Below are 25387 nucleotides of genomic sequence, written 5' to 3'. Positions count from 1 at the left end.
GGATGAAGGTACTTAACCTTCAATTAGAGACATGCTCAAATGTAAAATAGATATAATGCCTAATTTATAAAGTTGATATAAAGAGTAAACAAATTAATCTGAATGAAATGTTCAGTCTGGTGCCTAGCACATAGTAGGACTCAATAAACCTCTTTTTTCTTTCTCTCTCTCTCTCTCTCTCTCTCTTTCTTTCGACAACAGTGATCCTCTTTTGAAATAACCTGTCAATTCTGGATGCTGTATCTCCTAACAATGGCAGTGTCCCACTCTCCAAAGTCAGGTAACTTTGTCTCAAAAATAATTTATTAGCACTATTTTAGCCTTTACTGTTCCAGTATACCCTAAGAAATGGAAACAGGTTTACTATCAGAAAAAATATAACCACATTATAAATATGCAGCAGAAAATACTATGTGTCCACATGTTTATGGAAAAAGAAAGCTGATGAAAACTAAGCATCTCAGCTGTTTCTGAGTTTTCTCATTAACATTTGTTTGCTCTTTTTGATTCCTTTTGTTTTCTGTGAGCAGGCAAGTGGTAGCAGGTGCCAAAGTTTAAGAAAAAATAAGGGAGACAAATTTAAATGGAATTATAAATATCTATTCATTGACTCTTTTGCTCCATGCAAATTATGTGGGGGTGTGAATAAGAATGTAACTAGGGAAACCAATTATTTTATGCAGAGTTGCTCTGTGTTAGGCTTCTAGAAGGCTGAGCTGAGGCTGCCCAGTGAAGGCAAGTGAAGAAGAGCCTCTCAGTGGGAACTGAGGCATCAGGTTATGGGTTTTAACAAACTAGGCTTCACGTTTAGTCCAGTCAGCCCAGTTTGCATGGGACTTTTCTGTTTTTAGCACTACAAGTGTCACATCTGAGGAAATGCCTTGGCACTGGAAAGCCAGCATGTGTGGTCACTCTAGCGAGAATTCAGCAGCAGGTGGAATACCAAACTTACCTAGTCATGCAAATCTGCAATAGCAATTCAATTCTCATCCCCACATCCCACCTATAGTCTGCACTTATTGACTGCTGAAGGAACTCACCACAGTTACTCAGCAGACAAACCTAGCTGGTCAGAGAAAGTGACAAAGGGCAGTGGCTGTTTCTCTTCTGCTGACTCTTACTTCCTCTTCTTTGCTTGTTTGCTTATATGCAGAATGCATCCATGGATACATTTATCTCTCTGTAAGCTGAATGGCTGATGGGCACTACTGGTAATGGCAGCAGAGTGAAATGCGGCCCCTACACAAAGACTTAATAGATATGGTTACCCAATGTATTAAGTGCAAAGTTGGTATAGTACATCCAAAGTGGTTGTCTACATGGAACCCATAAATTAAATAACAGACGAAAACGCATTTGTTCTAGAAAATGTAATCTGATATACAGAAGAGAGCCTAGAAAGATTTGTCTTTTTTTTAACTAGCCACTTTTTTGAGCACCTAGAATGTACCATGCATTCATTTAAATGTGCTTTCATTTAATCCTTCAGCAACTCTGTGAGGTAATATAGACATGAAAATACTGAGGCTTCGTGACCAGTTTGTTAAAAAAAAGACCGCAGTTTTCAATTTGAGCTGTGCTAAGAACTAGGTGGATCACCTTGTGTATGTCTTTCAGCCACAGCGTACTACTCTGTATTTACCTGTCAAATACGCCCTCTTTATTTCCCAGGGTAAGTTTCAGGATTAGGTAAGAAAATAAACATGAATGTACTTCATAAAGTGCTATAGAGATATAACCATGTCTCTACACACACACACACAGAGAGAGAGAGAGAGAGAGAGAGAGAGAGAGAGAGAGAGAAGAGGGACATGCCTAGTAACTTTGGGAAATTTAATCTTACTGACAACAGCTAACCAAGAAATGACTTGGGTGTGGGGACCACGGCTTTAGCCTTTGACAGACTCCTGCCACTCCCTCTCCAAGACACCAAAGAAACATACAATGTCAATACAAAGTGCTGCCTTCCAGATGTAGCTTCCCTCTGTGTCCCTTCTAATTAGAAATCCCACACCCCATCCCTGCTGTAAGTCCCAATTTCACATTTATACATCTCAGTTGTTTATTGTTTACCAAGCTATTGGAAATCCAGAAACAACTAAAATACTTGCGCTTAGAATACTGATTAAATTCCAAGTATTCACGAATGTTAACAAGGACGCGTTAGCTAACAAAGAAAAATGGTTTACGTTATAATTTGTATCTTGATATCTTGTGGGATTTTGTTCTTAATCATTTCAATTTCACACAGTCATTTTGCAGTGATTCTCTTTTTTACAAAGGGAAAACAGCTTGTTTTAATACTTGACAATATCTCATTTCTGTCATATATGATGAGGTTTTGTATATTACAACAAGCCAAAAGATGGTAACTTAGCATTTGAAGAAAGACTTCAATTTCAGTTTTTAAAGTTTTGCATTTAAAGCAAACTGAAATGTTATTTTATATAGACTTATACCATCGCATATTACATTCATGTCTACTTCAGAAGAAAAGGAATCAGCAAAGTTCTAACTTATTTACATTAAATACAAAAATATTAGTTTTCAAAATCTACTTGTTTTCAAAAAGCCATCTGAAGTTCCCAACATCCCTTTAGCAATAGAAGTTCTATTTTGCTGATGGCAAAACAAACCCAAATATCAAAGGCTTGATGATATTGAAAGCTAAGATCTCAGAAGGGCTGAGGGACTTTGAGTTATACACACAGATTCTCTTATCTTTTTAAGGCTTGAGATACACATCCAGAAATTTCAAGGTTATCTTATTCCAGAAGCTAATGTGTTTAGTGCATTGGTTAATAGAAATAAATGACAGTCAAACTACTCTTGAGACAATCATTGGAAGGAAGCACAGTTCTTCCTTCTCAGGTATTTACTGAACCAGGGAGGGGGAAAAAAAGAAAGGAAGGAAGGAAGGAAGGAAGGAAGGAAGGAAGGAAGGAAGGAAGGAAGGAAGGAAGGAAAGAAAGAAGGAAGGAAGGAGGGAAAGAAAGAAAATTATATTTATATGCTTTAACCATAGCTCTCGTCTACATGTATATTGAATTGATCCCTTGGATTTAGTTCCACTACCAAATCCCCCGTTCCCCTAAATTTTCATCATTTAGGATATTGTATCAGGGAATCATAGATCTTAAAGGGACCTTGACATTCATCTAGTTCAATTTCCTTTTCAGATCTTCAATTGTTTCTCAGCCCATGGCTCACATGGTCATCTGGCTGGTAACTAAGGACCTTCCATGATTAGGAATTCCTCACTTTCATGGCAGCCTAGCTCCTTGGATGGTTACCACTCAGAGTATTTTCCATCATACTGAGTTGTCAATTGTTCTTTTCTAGATTATTTTCTTCCTCCCTTCCTCTCCTTTTCCTTAACTCCATCCTCTTTTACTTAAATTTCTTTCTCCCTTCCCCTCACTTCCTATCCTTTTCCTTCCTTCCTTCCTTCCTTCCTTCCTTCCTTCCTTCCTTCCTTCCTTCCTTCCTCCCTCCCTCTCTCTCTCTCTCTCTCTCTCTCCCTCCCCCCTCCCTCTTTGTCTCTTTCTTTTTCTTCCACTTCTTCCCCAAAATAGTAACTATACACGTACCATGCACCAAGTACTATCTTCTAAAACCTGGGAAGACACACCTAGGGTTAGGATTAAAGTTAGGGTTTCAGCTATCAAGTACCTCACCCTATATGAAGAAAACAGAAAGTACAACATTGTGATACATATGTGTTGGCATGGAGAAGATACAGGCTACTATGGGAATATGGAAACAGGGCATTCAATCCACTCTTCCATGAGGCTAGAACTCCAAAACAGGTTTCAATTAATAAATAAGGGTTAATTAAAGATGTGGAATTAGGTAAACATTATGCCTGCTGCCTCCCAGGATTACACCACAATTAAAATAAATTATAGAACAATCAACCTCAAGAGTCACCTAAAGACTAGCTGGATAGAACCCCTATAACTAAGGATATAAAGAAGAGGCCAAATTGAGACTGATAGGAGGGACAGGGATGTAAAGCAGGCCAACCCCAAACCCACCAATAGTGGTTGAACACAAGGAGGGACACCTCCTTGGTAGGGGTCCCCCAAAATGAGGGAGGGGTCCCAGCCCCACATTGGGCTTCCTAGCCCAGGGGTCTTGTACCGGGAATAGGAATTCCCACAACATCTGGCAGCAAAAATCAGCGAGGACTCTGTCTTTCCATCCCACTGAGAATGAAGGTGCCTGGAATCTGAGATGCCCTTTTAGAGGGACCGCACAGAGCCTCACTTGTTTGCAAATACTCACCTGGTCTCTGGTGGAGGGGCAGCAACTCAAAAGACACCAGAGATATACAGGAAAGACTGAGTTGTGTGACTTCACTGAGAGGTCTGGAGAGACCAGCCATTGTCCCCCTGTGGAGCTGGCCTCATGTCTAGCCTACAGGAGGGCACCAACTTTTCTATGTTGACCCCTCCCCCAAAGGGCCAAATCTGAGAAAATATTGGTCTCGCAAAATTCACACATGCGCACCACCTTGGTGCTGCCCTGGGTCCCAGCCCAGCACAGCTAATACTACCCCATGGTGGTGCAGGCACTCTCAGCTATGGAGTCACCAGCCCCACCCCAAAGCTGCAGAAGGCTTTAATGCAGCAGCAAATAGCCCACTGCTGGTCAGTGACCCAAAACCTGTGGTCACAACCTCTCTTGGCAGCTTTCAGGAATTTGCTAGCCCAAAGTAAGCAGTGGCTTGTCACGGTGTTTTCAGGGCATTTTTGTGAAGTGGTCATAGGCCTAGCGCCGTGCAAGAACAGAAACTGCATTAACTTTATATAAACCACCCTGTCAATCCTTGGAGCCCAGCCCTGCCTACCTGGGGCTGCATTGCTGGGGCATTCTCAACATGAGTTCAGCCTGGTGGGTACACCTAAGGAGACCCTTTCAACAGGAGACCTATGGTCATCCAGCAGGTGGGAATAGGCACAGGGGGCCCTGGGCCTTTTGCTAAGCTGCCCCAGGCTCCATACTGGTATCAGATGGCCTTGGTCCATGGTGAGGCCACTGCCACATGCCTCCAGGTACAGCACAGGCAGCAATCAACCACATATAGCTGCATAGCTCTTACTGGGTAGCCCCAGGTCGGTCACAGGCAAGGCTGAAATAGGCCTGCATGGGAACCCCTCTGAAGAGACACCAGAGACAACACACTGAGAGACTAGGTTAAGACCACACCAGAGCACTACCTGGGTAGCCTGACAAGTGGCACAACCAAAGATGGACCCAACAGACACAAGAGGTTCATGGTTGAACCCCACTCAGAAGGGTCAGCCCCCACACAGCAGCTCATGTGTGAGAATTTCAGCAAAGAGATAGTAAGCATAGAAACCATAAAAAATAACCAGTCAGAAATGAATAATATAATAATGGAAATGAAGAATACACTAGAAAGAATCAAAAGAATATATGAAGCAGAGAACTGAGTCAGCAATTTAGAAAACAAGGTAGTAGAAAACACACAATTGGAACAGCAAAAAGAAAAAAAAATAATTAAATGAAACAAACAAACAAAGAAACAAACAAATAAAATGAAGGTAGTTTACGGGACTTTTGGGACAACATCAAGCATAACATCATTTGCATCATAGGAATACCAGAAAGAGAAGAGAGGGAGCAAGGACTGAGAACATATTTGAAGAAATAATGACCAAAAACTACTCTAACTTGGGGAAGGAAATAGACATACAAGCCAAGGAAGCACAGAGAGTCCCAAGTAAGATGAACCCAAACAAGCCCACACCAAGACACATCATAATTAAAATGGCAAAGGGTGAAGACAAAGAGAGAATCCTAAAAGGAGCAAGAGAAAGACGACTAGTTACAAGGGAGCTCCCATAAGACTATGAGCTGCTTTCTCAACAGAAAAGTTGCAGGCTAGAAGAAGTGCCAGCAAATATTCAAAGTGATGAAAAACAAAGGCCTACAACCAAGACTACTCTACCCAGTAAGGTTATCACTTAAAATTAAAGGAGAGCTAAAGAGCTTCCCAGGCACGAAAAAGCTAAAGGAATTCATTACCACCAAGTCAGTATTATAAGAAAACAAAAAACAAATAAAGATCAAAATTATGAATAATAAAACAGCAATGACTATGTGCCTATCAATAATCACTTTAAATGTAAATTGATTAAATGTCTCAATCAAAAGACACAGGGTAACTGAATGGATAAGAAAATAAGACCCATGCATATGCTGTCTACAAAAGACCTACCTCAGATTGAGAGACACACACAGATGAAAGTAAAGGGATGGAAAAAAAAAAAAAATTCACACAAATGGAAATGAGAAAAAAGCTGGGGTAGTCAATACTTATATCAGACAAAATAAACTTTAAATCAAAGACTATAATAAAAGACATTGCATAATAATAAAGCGATCAATCAAACAAGAGGCCGCAACCCTAGTAAACATTCATGCACCCAGCATAGGAGCAACTAAAAACATATATATATATATATATATATATATATATATGGAATAGACTGACATAAAGGCAAAGATCAACAGTAACACAATCATAGTAGGGGACTTTAACACCCCACTGACACCAATGAACAGATCTTCCAGACCGAAAATCAACACACAAACAGTGGCCTTAAATGACACACTAGGTCAGATGAATTTAATTGATACTTTTAGAGTATTTCACCCCAAAGCAGCAGAATATACATTCTTTTCAAGTACACATGGAATATTTTCCAAGATAGACCATATGTTAAGCCACAAAACAAGTCTCAACAGATTTAAGAAGATTAAAATCACACCTAGTGTCTTCTCTGATCATAATGGTATGAACTAGAAATCAATTACAAGAAAAACAAAACAAAACTGAAAAACACAAGCACATGGAGACTAAATAACATGCTATTACATGATGAATGGGACAACGAAGAGATCAAGGAAGAAGTCAAAAGATACCTTGAGACATATGAAAATGAAAACACAATGACCCAAAATCTATGGTACACAGCAAAAGCAGTCCTAAGGGGGAAATTCATAGCAATGCAGACCTACCTAAAGAAACATGACAAATCTCAAATCAACAGTCTAACTTTACAGTTAAGGGATCTAGAAAAAGAACAGCAAATGAAGCCCAAAATGGGTACAAGGAAGAAAATAACAAAGATCACAGTGGAAGTAAATGAAGTAAACGAAATAGAGGCCATATATATATATGAATATATATGTATATATATATGAAACAAAATAGAGGCCATATATATATATGAATATATATGTATATATATGAAACCAAGAGTTATTTTTTGAAAAGAAACAAACAAAATTGACAAACTCATCAAGAAAAAAAGAGAGAGGATCCAAATAAATAAAATCAGAAATGAAAAAAGAAGTGACAACAAAACCCACAGAAACACAAAGACATACACACACACACACACACACACACACACACACACACACACACACTACAAGCAACTATACACCAACAAATTGGGTAATCTGGAAGAAATGGATAAATTCCTAGAAGCATACAATCTTCCTAGGCTAAATCAAGAAGAAACAGAAAATCTGAACAGATCAATCAAAGCTAACAAAATCTAATCAGTTATCAACAGGCTCTCAACAAACAAAAGTCCTCGACCAGATGAATTCACTGGTGAATTTAACCAAACATTTAGAAAACACTTAACACCTGTTCTTCTCAAACTATTCCAAAAAACTCAAGAGGAGGGAAGCCTCCCAAGCTCATTTTATGAGGCCACCATTACTCTGATTCCAAAACAAGATAATTACATTACAAAAAACAAACAACAAACAAACAAACAAAACAAAACAATTATAGGCCAATGTCCTTGATGAACATAGATGCAAAAATCCTTAACAAAATACTAACAGACTGAATTCAGCAATGCATTAAAATGATCATACACCACAATCAAGTGGGGTTCATTCCTGGTATGCAAAGTTGGTTCAATATCTGCAAATGAATTAACATGATACAGCACGTAAACAAAATAAAAAATAAAAATCATATGGTCATATCAATAGATGCAGAAAATGTATTTAACAAAATCCAGCATCGATTGATGATAAAAACTCTCAGCAAAGTGGGAATATAGGGAACACATCTCAAGATAATAAAGGTCATATATGACAAACTCACAGTTACTATTATACTAAATGGACAAAAGCTTACAGCATTCTCTTCTAAGATCAGGAACAAGGCAAGGATGCCCACTTTTACCACTTTTATTCAACATAGTTCTGGAATTTCTAGTCACAGCAGTCAGACAAGAATGAGAAATAAAAGTAATCCAAATGGGAAAAGAAGTAAAACTGCAATTATTTGCAGATGGTATGGTAGTATTTATAGAGAACCCAAAAGATTCCACCAAAAATCTATTAGGACTGATAAATAAATTTAGTAGAGTAGCAAAATAAAAAATTAATATCCAAAAATCAGTTGCATTTGTATACAACAATAACAAACTATCAAAAAGAAAAATTAAGAAAACAATCCCATTCACAATTACATAGAAAAACAAACAAACAAAAACAAAAAACAACTTAGGAATAAATTTAAACAAAGAAGCAAAAGACCTATGCTCAGAAAATTATAAGACATTTAATCGAGAAATTAAAGAAGATACAAATAAATGGAAACATATACAATGCTCATGGATAGGAAGAATTAATACAGTTAAAATGTCCATACTACCCAAAGCAATCTTTAGATTCAATGCAATCTCTATCAAAATACCAATAGCATTTTTTCACAGAACTAGAACAAATACTTCTAAAATTTAAATGGAACTATAAAAGACCTCAAATAGCCATGACAAGCCTGAGAAAGAACAAAGCTGGGGGTAGCAAGCCACCTGATATCAAATTATATTACAAGGCTATAGTATTCAAAAAAACATGGTATCAGCATAAAAACAGACACATAGATCAATGGAACAGAACAGAGAACCCAGAAATAAATCCGTTCCTCAAGACACTCTATTCAATAAATGATGCTGGGAAAAAGGACAGATATATGCAAAAAAATGAAATTGGATCACCTTCTTATGTCATATACAAGAATAAATTCAAAGTGGATTAAAGACTTACATGTAAGACCTGAAACCATAAACCTCCTATAGGAAAATATAGACAGTAAACTCTCAGACATTACCCTTGGTAGCAGTTTCACTGATATATCTCCTTAGGCAAGGGAAACAAAATAAACAAGTGGGACTACAGTAAATTAAAAGTTTTTTCACAGCAAAGCAAACCATCAACAACAAAAAAAAGTGGGAGAAGATATTTGCCAATCATATATTTGATATGGGATTAACACAAAAATTTATAAAAACTCATACAACTCAACACCAACTAAAAAAACAATCCAATTAAAAAATGGGCAGAGGACCTGGATAGATATTTCTCCAAAGAGGACATACATATGGCCAATAGACATGAAAAGATGCTCAATATTACTAATCAGAGACATGCAAATAAAAACCACAATGAGATACCACTTCACTCCTGTCAGAATGGCTATCACCAATAAATCAACAAACAACAAGTGTTGGTGAGGATGTGGAGAAAAGAGAACCCTTTTGCACACTTGGTGAGACTAAAAATTGGTGCAGCTACTGCGCAAACAGTATGGAGGTTCCTTAAAAAATTGAAATAGAACTATCTTGTGACCCAGCCATTCCACTTGTGGGTATTTATCCCAAAACATCCAAAACACTAATTTGAAAAAAATACAGGCACCCCTATGCTTACTGCAGTGCTATTCACAATAGCCAAGATATGGAAACAACCAAAATGTCCCTCAACAGATGACTGGATAAAGAAATTGTGGTACATTTATACAATGGAGTATTATTCTGCTAAAAAAAGAATGGAATCTTACCATTTGTAACAACATGGATAGACCTAGAGGATATTATGCTAAGTGAAATAAGTCAGACAGAGAAAGGCAAATATCATATGACTTCATTTATATGTGGAATCTAAAGAATAGAATAAATGAGCAAATAAACCACAAATAGGCTTATAGACAACAAATTGATGGCTGTTAGATAGGAGGGGGATTGGATGGATAGGTGAGAAAGGTGAAGGAATTAGGCAGTAAAAATGGGCAGTCACAAAATAGTCATGGGGATGTGAAATACAGCATGGGTAATACAGTCGATAACGTAAAATCTATGTATGATGTCAGATGCGTACTAGACTTATTGGGGGGATCACTTCCTAAATTATGTGAATGCCTAGCCATTGTGCTGTACACCTGAAATATATAAAAAAGTACTGAATGTCCACTATTTTATACATACATATATATATGTGTATATATATATGACCATACATATATATGGTCATGGGATGTAAAGTATAGTATGTGGAGTATTGTCAACAGTATTGTAATAGCTATTTACAGTATCAGATGGGTAGTAGACTGTTGGAGTTATCACTTTGTGAGGTGTGTAAATGTCTACTATCTTGTTTTGTATACCTGAAACTAATTAAAAAAGAGCAAAATAAGTAAATAGGGGTTAACCAGACAATGATGTGGGGAAATGCAGCGGGCATTTTTTGTTTGGGGCTTTGACTGAACCCATTCCTTCCAAAATGAAACACCTTCCTTTAGAACATGGTTTCTCCAAGTTTGTGATCAGTCTTGGTGGGATGTTAAGTCAAGGTATCCTGACCCCATCAAGGGGTGGTGGAGAACATGATATAACCAAGACCAGTTACAATCCTTCTTTAGGGATTTTGAATCTTAAACAGAGTAACAAAGTGATGAAAAAATCATTTGGAAAAAATATAGTTTTTCATTGTAAAATATTATTGATGTAACATTTGTTTATAAGATGATATAAGTTTCAGGAGTACAACATTATAATTTGACAACTACATTGTGATCACCATCAAAAGTCTGGAAACCAATGTTACCTTCATTTAAAAAAAATTCTGCTTTTCAAAAGGCACTGTTAAAAGAACCAAAAGACTGCATACTTGGGAAATCATGTTTGCAAATTATATACCTGACTTAGAACAATTTGTATCCAGATCATATAAAGAAACTTCAAGTCCTTGTGGCCACATATGGTATGATTCCATTCATAGTCATGCATTATTTAATGACAGGGATGTTTTCTGAGAAATGCATCTGCTGATTTGATCATTGTGTGAACATTATAGCGTGTACTTACACAGACCTAGATGGCATAGCTACTACACACCTAGGCTGTATGGTGTAGCCTCCTGTTTCTATAATCCAAACCTGTACAGCATGTTACTGTACTGAATACTTTAGACAACTGTAACACAGTGGTATTTGTGTATCTAAACATATGTAGACATGGAAAAAGTACAGTAAAATGTGGTATAAAATATAAAAATGGCATACCTCTAGAGGGTATTTACCATGGCTAGAGATGGCAGAACTGGAAGTTGGTCTGAGTGAGTCAGTGGGTGAGTGGTGAGTGAATGTGAAGGCCTAGGCCACTACTGTACACTATGACAGACTTATAAACACTGTCCCAGGAGCCTTTCTCCTGCTTCTTTCCAACAGAGTTGGAAATAAAACATCAAAGCTGCTGATGCTATGCCATGAAAAAGGATGAGGGCTGGACAGACTGGAAATATTGAGGAGAAACTGGCGGGGTAAGGTGTAGATCATCGCAATAGTGACTGTCAGAAGGGAGCGAAAAGGTGGCCTGAGGATCAGTAGGAATAGGAAATCAAGAGAGAGAAAGGAACGTAGGAGATTGTCATGACAATGTAGTCTGGCTAGTCCATGTGGGAACAATAGATTAAGGAACTTTGGGGTATTCATAAAAAAAGATGGTGTTTAACATGGAGAGGATGTAAAACTGAGGAATCAATATTTGGAGTTTAGCTGCAATGACCCGATCTGCCACTAAGGATACTCTCTGGCATTGAACTGATGGAAGAAATAAAACTTCCTTATGCTTCACATCATTACAACCTGAAAATGTTTCCAAAGTACAGGGACAGGCTGATACCACACTACCACAGAAAGCTCCTACTGAAGTGGCAGTGACACTTGAAATTGTTAAGGTAGCTCCTGTGGACCTGTGTCCTTGTGTAGGGCCTTAGATCCTTAACAAAGAATGTACAGCACTGTACTCTGAAGACCATCAAGCTAGATCCGGGAGGGTTGTAGCGCCCTCTGCATAGGTAGCGCTGTGGGGACAGGCTACTCTGCACTGAAACTGGTCAGTGACTGACTAGAATGTAATCTGTACACTCAAAATCGAGGTGTTGTGAATGAGGAGGAATCTAATGTCAAGCACCACAGATACTGCTCCCATCAGAGAAAAAACAACCCTCACCAACCATGTATCCTTCCATTGCTTACAGGAAACCCAGCTTCTTTATAATCTTACGGGACTACCATCATGTATACATTGTGTCGCTGACTGAAATACCGTTATGTGGTGCATGACTGTGCATGAAATGTCCAGAACAGGTGAACCAAAGAGTCAGAAAGTAGATTAGTGACTGCTTAGGGTGACGGGGGGAGCAGTGGTTATAAGGGGTTAGGGGGTGAGAGCTAAAGGGTATGGAATTTCTTTTTGAGGTGATGAAATGTTTTAAAGTTGACTGTGGCAATGATTGCACAACTCTGAATATACTAAAAATCAGTAAACTGTATATTTTAAATGAATAAATTGATTCTATGTATGTTATACATATTTTAATAAAGTTGTTACCCAAAAAAGGAAAATTATTTTTAATTGAAATATAATTGACATATAATGATGTGTAAATTTAAGGTATACAATGTGTTGATCTGATACATTTATATATTGCAATACGATTACCACCACAGTGTTAACTAACACCTCTATCATGCCACATAATTGTCATTTCCTTTTTGTTGTGAGGACATTTAAGATCTAGTTTCTTAGCAACTTCTAAGTATACAATAAAGAAAAATATGGAATACCTCAGATTTACATGTGATGTTTGCACAGGAGCCATGCTAATCATCTCACTATCATTCCAGTTTTAGTGTATGGGCCGCCAAAGTGAGCACTGGAGTAGATTTGTTATGTGGCACCTGCATAAGATGGTCAAGGGTTTCCTGTTTCCCATACTTGCAGCATGGCTCTGGTTCCTCTCTGTCTCTGTTGTGAACTACTCCATATCTTTCCAATGAATTTTAATTTTCTTAATCTAGCAAGAGGCAGAATCAGTCATTGTTAATCCAATAATTCTAACTGAAACAAGAAGGTTGTGCTACATAGAAGGTATCATCTATGCACAAACCTGAAAGCATGAAAAGACCTGAAAGTGTGTCAAGAAGGTGAGGCTTGAGGAGAGAGGTGAGGATGTAGGGATGAATGTCACTGAGAAACAAAAACAAAGAGACTACAAAAGAAATCCTGATTGAATATCTATGCAAACTTCTCAAGAGCTGATAAGTCAACGCATCAGAGAAGTTTATTCCTGTCTTTCATCACTATCTTGATTTGTATAGAAGAGGACAACTATGTCCAAAGATCTTAAACCACTTCATTCAAGTATTTGGTTGCTGGTGCTGGAGTAGAGGCTAAAAATCTGGAGTAGAGCCTACCACGATTGCTCACCTCTCCTGCTGATGCAAATAGAAATGAGGGAAATTAATTCTTGTCTTTTGAAATAGACATCACAAAAACAAAGGAACAAAACAAAATATATAAGCATGTCCACACACAATTAATGCTCAGTAGGAATATTTCAATGTCAGAGTATGTATTGATATTATTCACTGCATTACAAAATGAGCATCTCAGTATATTTAGAAAAAAATGATAAAATTCAATGTCTCTATATGATGAAATAAAAAGCATCTCTAGGATAACTTCCTTTACTTGATAATGGCTACCTACTAATAACAAAAAGAAAACATCACACTTATACATGAAAATACAAGACAACTTCCTTTTAAGTTAGGGACATGATAGATATTCCATCTGTCACTAACATTGTTCAGTGTGCACTGAGCGGTGCACAATTCAGTAACAAGAGTAAAAGGAATAAGAAATTTAAAGACTAAAAAGGAAGAATCAAAAGTACAATTAGATACAGATGATAGTATGATGTAGGTAGGATATCAAAGAGGATCAGCAGAAAAACTGTTGAAACTAATTAGAAAACATAAACAAAACTTCTGACTATACATTCAATATATGCAATCAAGAGTGTCCCTCTATACCAATAACCAATCATAAAATGCAGCAGGAAATGAGAACACTTACAACATTACCAAAAATACTCTCAAGCATCTAAGAATTAAATAAAGAATAGATAATCACTTTAAGAAGATTTAAAAAATGTACAGTTCCAATAAAAGACTTAAAAAAAGACCTAAATAAATACTCTTATAATATGTATGGAGATAACTATTTAATCTTATGAAAAAATACTACCCCCCCCCCATTTAATCTATCAATTTAATACACTTTTACTCAAAATTCCAGTGGGGGTTTTTGGAGGACCATAGAAAAATGTCCTAAAAGTACAGTAAAAAATAAGATTATATTGAAAAATAAGAACAAGGTGGGCAACTCACCTAATCACAAATTAAGAAATAGTATAGGACACTTCTGCTTCCAACCAAGATGGAGTAACAGGAATTGGACTTATTTTCCTGTCTGAAACACCCGACAGAAGAGACATAAAAATAGGAAACAAGGGTTTTCAGACCTTGGACATCAGGCAGTATAGGACCAGTATCCCTGGTTGTTGAAAAACATGGTGAGCCATGTGGTTGCTTCCCCACTCTGCGTGGAGAGAGCTTCCAGGCAACAGCACTGAGAGGGAGAACCCAGGGGGAGCTGTGGACATCTTGAGTTGAGGAACCAAAGCTGAGAGTCTGGGTGCCACAGTGGCTAGAGTTTTCAGTACACCTTCCTGGAGAGGAGAGAGCTGCCCAGAAAGAACACTAAAGATCTGCAGAGGGTCCCCAGAGTCTTCAGATGAGTTTTGATGAGAACATGTCTGTGAGGAATCTACAAAAGGCTGGGAAAGAACCACCGGGAAAGGATGGACCGTCCTGAGGCTTAATGGTGATGATGATGGATTAACCACGGATTGACCACCATTTTGGGGCTTGCATGGACCCAGTGCAGGCATCACACACCAGGGGATCAACAATCGATTATTTCAGTAGAATGTGTTAGGAAAAATGGAGTTCAAGCTGTTTCTTAAAGTATACATGACAATAAATTTCAAATGGCTTCAAAATAATATAAAGGTCATGAAACTGCCTGATTGCTTTTATGGTTTGGGGTTTGGCAGGAGTTTTTAAACAAACAAATAACAAAAACAAAACAAAACAAAAAAGAAGTTTAAAGAAAATTTCCTGTATTTGATTAAAACTAAAGTTTTCTATTGGACAAAGAACATCATAGATGAATAAGAGATGGGTAAAAATACTTCAATGACCCAAATTAATAGAAATAATATTCAGAATATAAAATACCTTTTACATATCAGAAAAAAATAATGGCTATGTATAAATCGAGATTTTTCAATAACAGTAATAGTAAAATAAATGCATATTTTTTACAATGACAAACACACAATAATATATACTATATTTTAAAATTTAAAATTTAATTAAGTAATAAATATATATTTTCAAATACCATAGTTACAAAATGGCATTTATAGAGAAAAGTCTTCCTCCCTTTCCAGTCCCAAAGGTACCCAATTCCCCTGCCTCCACCTCCTTAGACGGTAGTTGTCACTTTCTTATATCTCCTGTCAGGGACATGTTACACATGATACAAGCAGACACAAATATTGTTTCTTCTAATTTCAACAATACCTAATTAAACAATTTTATAGTTATGTGATAAAATGCTCTAGGGGTCTGATCTCACAGAAGCTGTCCTTTGCTTAGAAAGTATCTTTGTGTATTAAGCATGAGTGGCCTCTATTTTTGACACCATTCAATGCTTTATTGGCACATTTAATGCTGTACCAAAATATAAGCTCCACAAGAGGTGGGGTATTTTTCTCCTTTGTTCCTGATATATCCCCCCACAACTTGGACATTGCCTGGTCAATGGTAGGTTCTCAACCAACATTTTTAAATGAATATCCTGGTACTGACAGTATCTGGAATATATATTGCTTTGATTAAAATGCAAAGGATACCTAACACTGGAATTTTGAAAGATATTTCCCAAGTGTTTCCATTTAGGTTGTACTAATTTAAGTACCATCAACAACTGATACGAATGTTCTTTCCACATAGCTTTATGAAAAATGTGTTTTAAATTTCAGCAATTTTGTGAATCTTACAGAAAATTTGTATGCGTGTGTGTGTGTGTATGCGCGTACAACAACTATGAATGCTTACTTTATAGTTATTAGATGGAAGAATTAGAAAATTGTATGATATGAATGTGAGGAAAAAGGCTCTTATGTTCTGCCAGGAAAAGTATAATCTGCCAGAAGATGTGCAGGCATTTTAGAGAGCAAAATTGCATAACTGTTTGAAATCGAGTGTGTATATACCCTAAGACAACTATTTGCCATGCCAGTAATTGGTTTTGGAATAGTATATGATTCAATCCTGGTCAATAGGCCTGAGAGAGAATCTACTGAGAAATATCTAGAAATTATCACCTTTCTTTAAGAAGGGACTTACAGAAAGGATATTTGTATTTCTGCTGATAGCTGGCCTGTCTTAAAGAGATGCCCTTGGGCAGATAGTGTGAGATCATAAGAATTGTTATACTGGTTAGGCAGAGCAGAAATTTGTGTGTGACTGTGTGTGTGTGTGTGTGTGTGTGTGTGTGTATGGGTGTGTATTTGATGACATTGGCCACTCTTGGAAATACCCTCTATCCTGAGTAATGTGATGTGAGACAATGCATGTATTTATTGGTTAAACTATTGCAGTTGCCATTTTATTGATTCCTGTGGCCAAGGGCATCCAAAATGACGGGGTATACATTTATGTCCTATTTCTATATATTTAAACTGAGGCCCAAATGTAAGGCTGTATGTCTAAATTCACACAGTTGGAACTAAGTCTAGAAACAAATAGGTTAGCTGAATAATAGCTAAAATTTACTAGTTGAATAAGTGGAAACAGTTATTTCTCAGACATCACTATGAAAGTCTGAACCTGGACATGATGTTTGTATTGCTTCCATATCTGATATTTGGTCCACCATGCTGGGTAAGTTCAGTAAGATGACCTACTAGAGAGAATTGGGAGTTGCAGTCAAATGATCTAGATTTACAGGCCAAATTTTCTCCCTGCATCATTTTGGATACGTCCCTGAACCTCTTTGAGGTTCAGTTTACTCTTCTGTACAATGGAGGTAACGGGACATCTGTACAGTTTACTCATCTGTACAATGGAGGTAACGGGACATGCCTTTAGTGTTACTGAGAGGTCCAACTGTTTAACAACTGGAATTATGTGGGGCACATGACAGACAAACTACGAAATGCTACATTACATTGAGAGGCAACTCTACTGTTAATTTTTGTCCCTGAGAACGAAAATAAATCATTTTAACTCCCTGAGCTTGAGTGTTCTCATCATGACTCTGGAGATTTAGAGCAAAATAGATATTCTCTAGGTTCTGGGGATCAGTTTATTTATATGTGTATGCATGCATCATTTATGTATCCTTTGGTGGCTATAGACCAGATTAAGAACAAACACACACAAACACACACTCATACACACATGCACACATGAGGTCTGACAATTAAGTTTGTAAACTTGTTGCAGCAATGTTGCTAACGTTATTTTTGATATCACAGTGATTATTCATTATGAATTCGTACCAACTGGACAAACAGTGAACCAAGTTTACTGTTTGGAAGTGCTGAAAAGGCTGCATAAAAAAGTTAGATGACCTGAACTTTTTGCCAACAATTCATGGCTCTTGCATCACGACAGTGCACCAGCTCCCACGGCACTATCTGTGAGGGGGTTTTTAGCCAGTAAACAAATGACTGTATTGGAACACGCTCCCTACTCACCTGATCTGGCTCCCAATGACTTCTTTCTTTATCCAAAGATAAAGGAAATATTGAAAGGAAGATATTTTGATGACATTCAGGACATCAAGGGTAATACGATGACAGCTCTGATGGCCGTTCCAGAAAAAGAGTTCCAAAATTGCTTTGAAGGGTGGACTAGGTGCTGGCATCGGTGCACAGCTTCCCAAGGGGAGCACTTCGAAGGTGACCTTAGTGATATTCTGCAATGAGGTATGTAGCACTTTTTCTAGGATGAGTTTGTGAACTTAAGTGTCTGACCTTGTGTGTGTGTGTGTGTGTGTGTATTCTCCTAATTTTCTGTGAACATGTATTACTTTTGCAATCATAAAGAAATCATAAGTATTATTGAACATAATTAGCAAAGCTTTCCCACTACAGATGATTTGTGCTCCCATTTCAGTGGCCTGGTGTGTTCAGGCTTGATAAGGAAATTGTTTCTCCAAAGGGCACTTTCATTTATATGTTGCATGGATCTATGTGAAAGGCAAGAGGTTACCATTTAACATAGTTTGTTTATACACTCTGGTTTTAGCAGCCTAGCAGCCCAGAGCCATGAACAATCGAAAACAATAAAAAAAAGTGAAAGATTTCTATGCTACAACATATTTTATAACTACTTATGTATGTATCATGATTTATCTGCTCAAAAGCAATTTTACATCCATTAACTTGTGCTATATTTACCATTTTAAAAATGTAGTTAGGACAGGTATTATTATGGTTGCTATTGTTCATATTGCTGATGTTTTTCTCAGGAAACAAAGTTTCAGAAAAATTCAATTGTCCAAAATGACAAAGCTGTGAAAAGCATAATCTCAAACTCAGGTTTGCTTCTTCTAAGTGAAGTGAACTGTTCATTAAAATAGTAATGAGAAAATAGCTAACACTTATTGGTTACTTTATATATACATATGAATGTATATATATTCTAATTTAAATTGAATAAGTCCATCAGGTAGGTACTGTTATCCCCACTTGGAAGTTGATGAAAGAAACTAACCCTAAGAAGGTGAGGAGAGTCACTCAAGAGCATACAATAAAGAGTGTGAACCCGGATTAGCACACAGGCCTATCTGCCAGCACAGCAAATGCTTTTATCTTCTTGTATCCTTTAGACACAAATTAAGTGATCATACTGCTATCTTAATGCAAAATAATGAACTCATCTGCCTTCGTCCTCTTCATTTCAGCATGGCTCTCTGCTTTCCTGAATCCCTTCTGTAATAATTGTTATGCTGTTACCTATTTTGTTTCCAGACAGATATCCAGCCCTGCAGACTGTAGTACAATAAGGTAAAGGCCAGGGAAGTACTGACTTGGCCTAGGATGCTCCTTGTCTGTCTGTGCAAAAGTCAATTAACTACTCAAAGCCCCAGTCTGGTAGCATAAAATAGGTGGGTCAACACTTCTTCTGCTCATATAATGAGACAAAAGTAGGTGACAGATATTTCTGTCTCTCCAAACTGTAGTTTTTTAATGAAAATGCATATTGAATTCATTTGCAGCAATAATATTTCATTATTGTAGTAATAATAGTAAATATTCCTATTCAGGGCACTGGGCTTGGTTGATTTACATGCATTACTTTTTGAATAGCAACACTAACAGGTATGTAAATATAGTCTTCACTTTGTATAGGGGGAAACTGAGCCTTGAATACTTTGTTAAATAATTTGTCCAAAGTCATACACTTGTCAATAAAATGTTTTCCTTCACTGTGATAACCTAATTTACATTAAGTAATGGCACAGGCTAACTCCATAAGGTGAGAAAAAATATGGCAACGAACGGTATTCATCCTGAATCATTTCAAACATGTGATTTAATTATAATGATGTGACATTATGCGACCATGTTGCTTCTCTCTGAAATGGGAGGGAGAAAAATACCAAGCAGTCTCTGAAGCCAAGACCGGACAACATGACCAAACTGAGGAATTAGTTATTTGCTGGGGGCATCAACAAAGGATTTTCATCACTGCTGCTTCACATTTTGTATCTAGTGTTCATTCATTATCTCAGATGGAAGGCACAAATGTTTATGCTGTTTATATGTTCATTCATCTGCATAGGAAATCTGTCCTTTAGGAGGGTCTTCTAAAGGACAGACTGTTAATTTTAGTCATGACATTAATATAATCTGGATTTTGTTTCTCTTCATATGCCACCCGTTCATTCATTTAGTAAGTAAATATTTATTGGACATCAATTACATTTAAAATACTTGATTGGAAGACCGTGAATAAAGACACGGAGCATGAAGAGATGGTTTATTGAGGAGGATTTGTGCCCTCTCTTTTCTACCTGGTGTTCAGGAATCAAATATCACCTCATCTGAGACTCATGAAGAAATATATAGCGCCAACAACCACAGCCTCTCAACACAGATCCCAAATCTTATAATTGTCGCTGTGAAATCACTGCTTTGTGATCAGTTGTCCCCAACTCACTAGTCCATAAACCAGTGATAACTTGGCAGACTCTCCTAGGCAGTTTATTAAAATTACAAATTTCTGTTCTGCATTCATATAAAAAACAACAACTTTAAACCAGTAAGTCTGGAGTAGAACCCCAAAATTGTATTTTACATTGTAGGTAATCCTGAGGCACAGTTTAGGATGCATCGGCTATTTCCAGACATATTACTTTTTGAGAAAATGATAAAGTTTTGGATTTTCCCCTATTAATATATATGCACTTATATGACATATAAACTTTGCATATAATTTCAGAGTATTCACAGAGTTCCTAAAGATCATTTATGTATCCTTTGGTGGCTGTAGACCAGATTAAGAACTCTCAATCTAGACATATTTCCTCATTTTGCAGCTTTTAGAATGCAGTCTTGGCTCAAGATATACACTGATAATGTCTGAGTGAAGAAGGGAACCTGGAGCTTAGAGAATTAGAGACTAGCCCCATGTAACTCAGTAATTGTATATTGAGAGTTATTCTTTCTAGAGAAAAATAATTTATTTACATTTTTTACGTTCTCTCTTTATGAGGAAAGGCTAATCAGATTGATCAAAACAGTACTGGCTATATTTGGTTAAGGTGATCACATTCAAAGAAATTAAAAAAAAAAAAATCTAGCAGGATGTAAGGAGCAGACCACGACTTGCTGGGTTTTGGGGAGTTTGGCTTATAAATATTTTCTCTCACTGTCTTGAGCTGGAGGACTTGGGATTTCAGCTAAGACTGGGGATGCGTACATTAATTAAGCAGTAGTGAATGTTCTAGATAGTGGAATGAGGCTATAGGGAGGAAGGTCAGTTCCCTTTGTGTCGGTTACGTTGTCTCAATTTTAGTTTTAAATCAGAGAAATACACAGTGCAAGAAAAAGAGAATGCCCCTTATGTAATGATTTAAGACCTGAAATAGGACAATTATAAGAATTAAAGCTTTGTGGCAACTAAACTAGCCTCTACTATGCTCTGACATCCTAAACTTCAGAAGAGTACATTTGAATGCACCTCCTTCCCCAGAGAGAGAGAGAGAGAGAGAGAGAGAGAGAGAGACAGAGACAGAGAGAGAGAGAGAAATTAGAAAAGGCATGTTTCTGTGATGACTGACAAATTCAGATAAAATAAATATTTGAGTGAGTTTGTAAATAATCCTACTGATACAGTGGATGTTATTGGTATACACTTCCAAGGCATTCTAATTTAGGTTATACTTGATATTAATAGGTAGTTTTCAAACTCCTGTCCGTGGAGACCTAAAGCTTCAGAGAAAGTATATTGGAAGGAGCTGGGGTTGGTGGGGGGTGGTGGCCAATGACAGGCTATGCACCCTATTCCCACAGCAGCTCCATCTTACTTTGTTTTAAATATTTAGATTTTTGTATAACATTTTGTTTGAAAATATATGCTATTTTTTTCAAGTGTGGAAGTTATTGCGTAAAAGCAATACTTAATTTCCTAAAACCTCTTTAATTATGTGATATTCAAAATGCCCTGTGACCATCTGATATAAATCTGTAATTTATGCATGCTTTCTTGAGGAACCCTAACTATACCAGCTATGTAATCTGGATGGGGCACCACTGCATCTAGAGTCAACGTTCACAAAGAAATAGTCTCACGTGAGTGTGCCTTAAAATCCAGCCCCCATATATGGGTGTAAATATTGCCAGGTTCCTCAAAGCCCATTGTAGAGGACAGTATCTTGGGAGGCTTTCTGTTGTGGAGAAAGTGACCAACGCTTTTCCAGGGATGATCTCTCTATAAGAAGCACGTAGTGATGGAAATATTAAGCATGTATCAGACAGTTTTTAATCACAGCTATACCATCGGCTAGTTTTTGTGATCTTGGGCAAAGCAGTTTAACCAAAGCAGCTTCATTTTTTTCTAATCTGCATAAATACAGATAAGACCCTCATTTTTTAATGTAAACGTGATAATTAAATGAACTAGCACAGGTAACTGGTGCTCAACGAATAAGCAGGAGTCCCCTTCAGAACCTCATGAAGAAGTGAGGAAGGTGGACAAAAAACTCTAAGGTGACAACTTGATTTTGGGTGCCATAGGTGGCCAGCTTGGATGGCAGGAAAAGAGACCGACGCAACGGCTCTGGAAGGTGTATGGACAACCACAGGGACAGATGAGTGACTTCAACATTCCTTTCTAGGTCTCATGACCCAGCATTCCTGGGTCTGAGGACAACCTTCACCAGGCCTCTAGCCTTTGGAAACACAGGTACATATTTGCTGAGTAAGTATATGTATTCCCCCTCAAAGAGAATGGATTCAAACTTGGTCCCATTAAAGAAATTAGTTTAAAAAACTCTAGAAGTACAAAAGGAAATTTTCTTCATTCTCTATAGAAAGTTTTTGATCCAAATGACATTAGAGTTCATACCAATAAGTATTCCGAGAAGAATAAGAAATAAGTTGGAATTGAAAGAAGCCCAGTCACATGATGGAAACACCAGGGGGCGTGAATGCAAGCTAATTATCACAATGGGGGCTGCTGTAAGGATCCTGCCGTTTTGTCTCCTTGCACACATTTTGCAACTATAGCTGAGTTAAAGGAAAAAAAATGGTAGAGGGTTAAAATTACCAGGGCTCTCTTGCTGGTATAATATTAAAGAATTGCTTATGCATTTTAATGGTTTGGGAATTTCAAGGTGGAATTCTGGCAATAAATAGTTTTTAATTTTCTGCTTTGATCACTTTTTGACAATTATCTACCTCTGTCCATCATCATCCACCATAGAATTCATATATATATATATATATGAAAACAGCATCATTTTTTGCTTTTCATAACAGTTATTACTTTCCCATCATAAAACTGGTCATACAGTACTTTTAGTGACATTTTATTTTCTGAATCATACTTTGTCCTTTATGCACCATGAGGGCAAGCATTGCTTTAAAAAAAAAAAAAATTAAGTTTACCATGCAACTCTAGAGACTTGCATTGTTTATCTTTAAATGTTAGGCATTCCCATGGGTGTGCAGTAGTATCTCATTGTGGTTTTATTTGCATTTTCTTGATGAGTGATGGTGTTGAGAAATATTTTGTTTACTTACTGTCCATTTGGATAGTGGATATTCTGCTTGTGAAGTGTCTGTTCAAGCTTTCAGCCCATTTTTCTATTGAGTTGTATTTTTCTAATTGATTGTATGTAGGGAGTCTTAATATATTCTGGATATCAGTTCATATATATATATATATATATATAAGCATATATATATATATATATATATATATATATATAAATTATATCTGTATACCTATCTCTATATATTTCTACTCATTTTAAAACAATTCATTAAGAAAAATTAATTATTGTATATCTAATATGTTCCAAGGGCGATGCCAGTTCTAGAGATTAATAAGGGTTGTTTTATAAATTGATTATATGTTTACAGAAAAAGAGAATTAGTGAATTTAAAAATAATTAATGATTAACTAGGAAGAAGTATGTTAGTTTCCTGCCTCTGAACAACCTAGAATCTCTCACCTAGACATTTTATATGTCAAAGTTATTTTATTCTATGTCTTTTACAGGTGGGATATTCTTCGTCATTATAGGTATCAGGACTTTCCTTTAACATGAAGTGACTCTAAGATTATAAGCTGGAAATACATCTTTTAACTATGTATTGGGAGATACATATGCTCTGAATCATTGATAAATAATAAACTTTCCTTCCAAAGTAAAATTTATGATGCAAAAGATGTTTTATTTATTAAGTAGCTTTTAGCACTCAGATGGTCTCTACTATTATAGAAATTCCAAAGCTTTATGTTTCACTCTTTTTTCTTTTAACTAATTTTTTTACTTATCTTGTGATGGCAGAATGGGGTTTAGCTTCTAAGGCTAATAGACTAACCATATGAAGATTATAGTCGTCACATTAATGGGGAGAAATGAATGACTGCTAAGTGATAAATTAGTCTATTCCAGATGAAAGACAGATATCTAGCAGAAGTGTATTAGAAGTAAAAGCTGCTAAAGCTCCTTTTACTGAATTTATGAAGTAATTAATGGAATAACCCATTCATTTAGTCAATCAGTCAATCAACAAGTTCATTCACACAGCCCATCAACAGCAGTATTTATTTGCTCAAAATCCGTGGAAGGGCCTGTACTGGGTACAGAAGTACAGAATGTGGGGTCCCTTCCCTCCAAGTCCTTGTAGTCTACCATTAGAGACAAGCTATGTAACTGAAATTCAATGTAGAAAATTGTATGTCATAGCAGTTTATAGATAAAAGGCTATGGACATTTAAAGAAGGATTCGAACTCATGGGAAGACAGTGTCTTTGAGTGGAGCTATAAAGAACTGGAACATGAAGAGAGGCAGTCCATATCTCAAACTGTCCAATATGACAGTCTTAGCCACCTGTAAATAGTTACATTTAAGTTAATGTAAAATTCAGTTCCTCTCTTGAACTAGCCTCATTTCTAGTGCTCAATCAATAGCTATACGTAGTTTGTGGTTATCATATTGAATGGCACTGACGTAGAAGACGTGCTTTATCACACTATGTTTTATTGAACAGGACTGATCTAGACAGAAGAACATGAACACAACTCAAGTATAGGAAATTGGGGAGTGCATGCGTAGAAGAATACATGTTTCACTTCATCTGAATGTAGGTAACTTGAAGGTAAATGAGTGTGATGGGATGGTTAGAATTTAAATTCATTCACTCCTTCCATGTACTTCTTGCAACAAACCTGGGAGATGGGTATATTGACTCTCATTTTGTAAATGAGATTAAATACTGTAGGTTCTGAACCTATATATTAGCTATCATAATAAAGCACTAATATATAGTGGTGTGTGTGTGTGTGTGATGTGATCAGCACTGTTTTAAGTGTTTTATTAA

At 36.8% G+C, this 25387-nt stretch overlaps 1 long non-coding RNA gene and 1 other non-coding gene across 3 annotated transcripts in view; both read right to left on the bottom strand.

Moving 5' to 3' along the window:
* Positions 1 to 25387, bottom strand: part of LOC141572435 (uncharacterized) — a 1196122-nt gene that overhangs the window by 15446 nt on the left and 1155289 nt on the right. The window lies entirely within an intron of this gene.
* On the bottom strand, positions 12956 to 13060 carry LOC141572516 (U6 spliceosomal RNA). The gene has a single exon (XR_012497844.1). It is a non-coding gene; the product is annotated as a U6 spliceosomal RNA (small nuclear RNA).

Source organism: Rhinolophus sinicus, linkage group LG06, assembly GCF_036562045.2.
Source record: "Rhinolophus sinicus isolate RSC01 linkage group LG06, ASM3656204v1, whole genome shotgun sequence".
Classification (NCBI taxonomy): Eukaryota; Metazoa; Chordata; class Mammalia; order Chiroptera; family Rhinolophidae; genus Rhinolophus; species Rhinolophus sinicus.
Note: the sequence above shows the minus strand (reverse complement) of the source record. Positions and strands in the feature narration are given on the sequence as shown.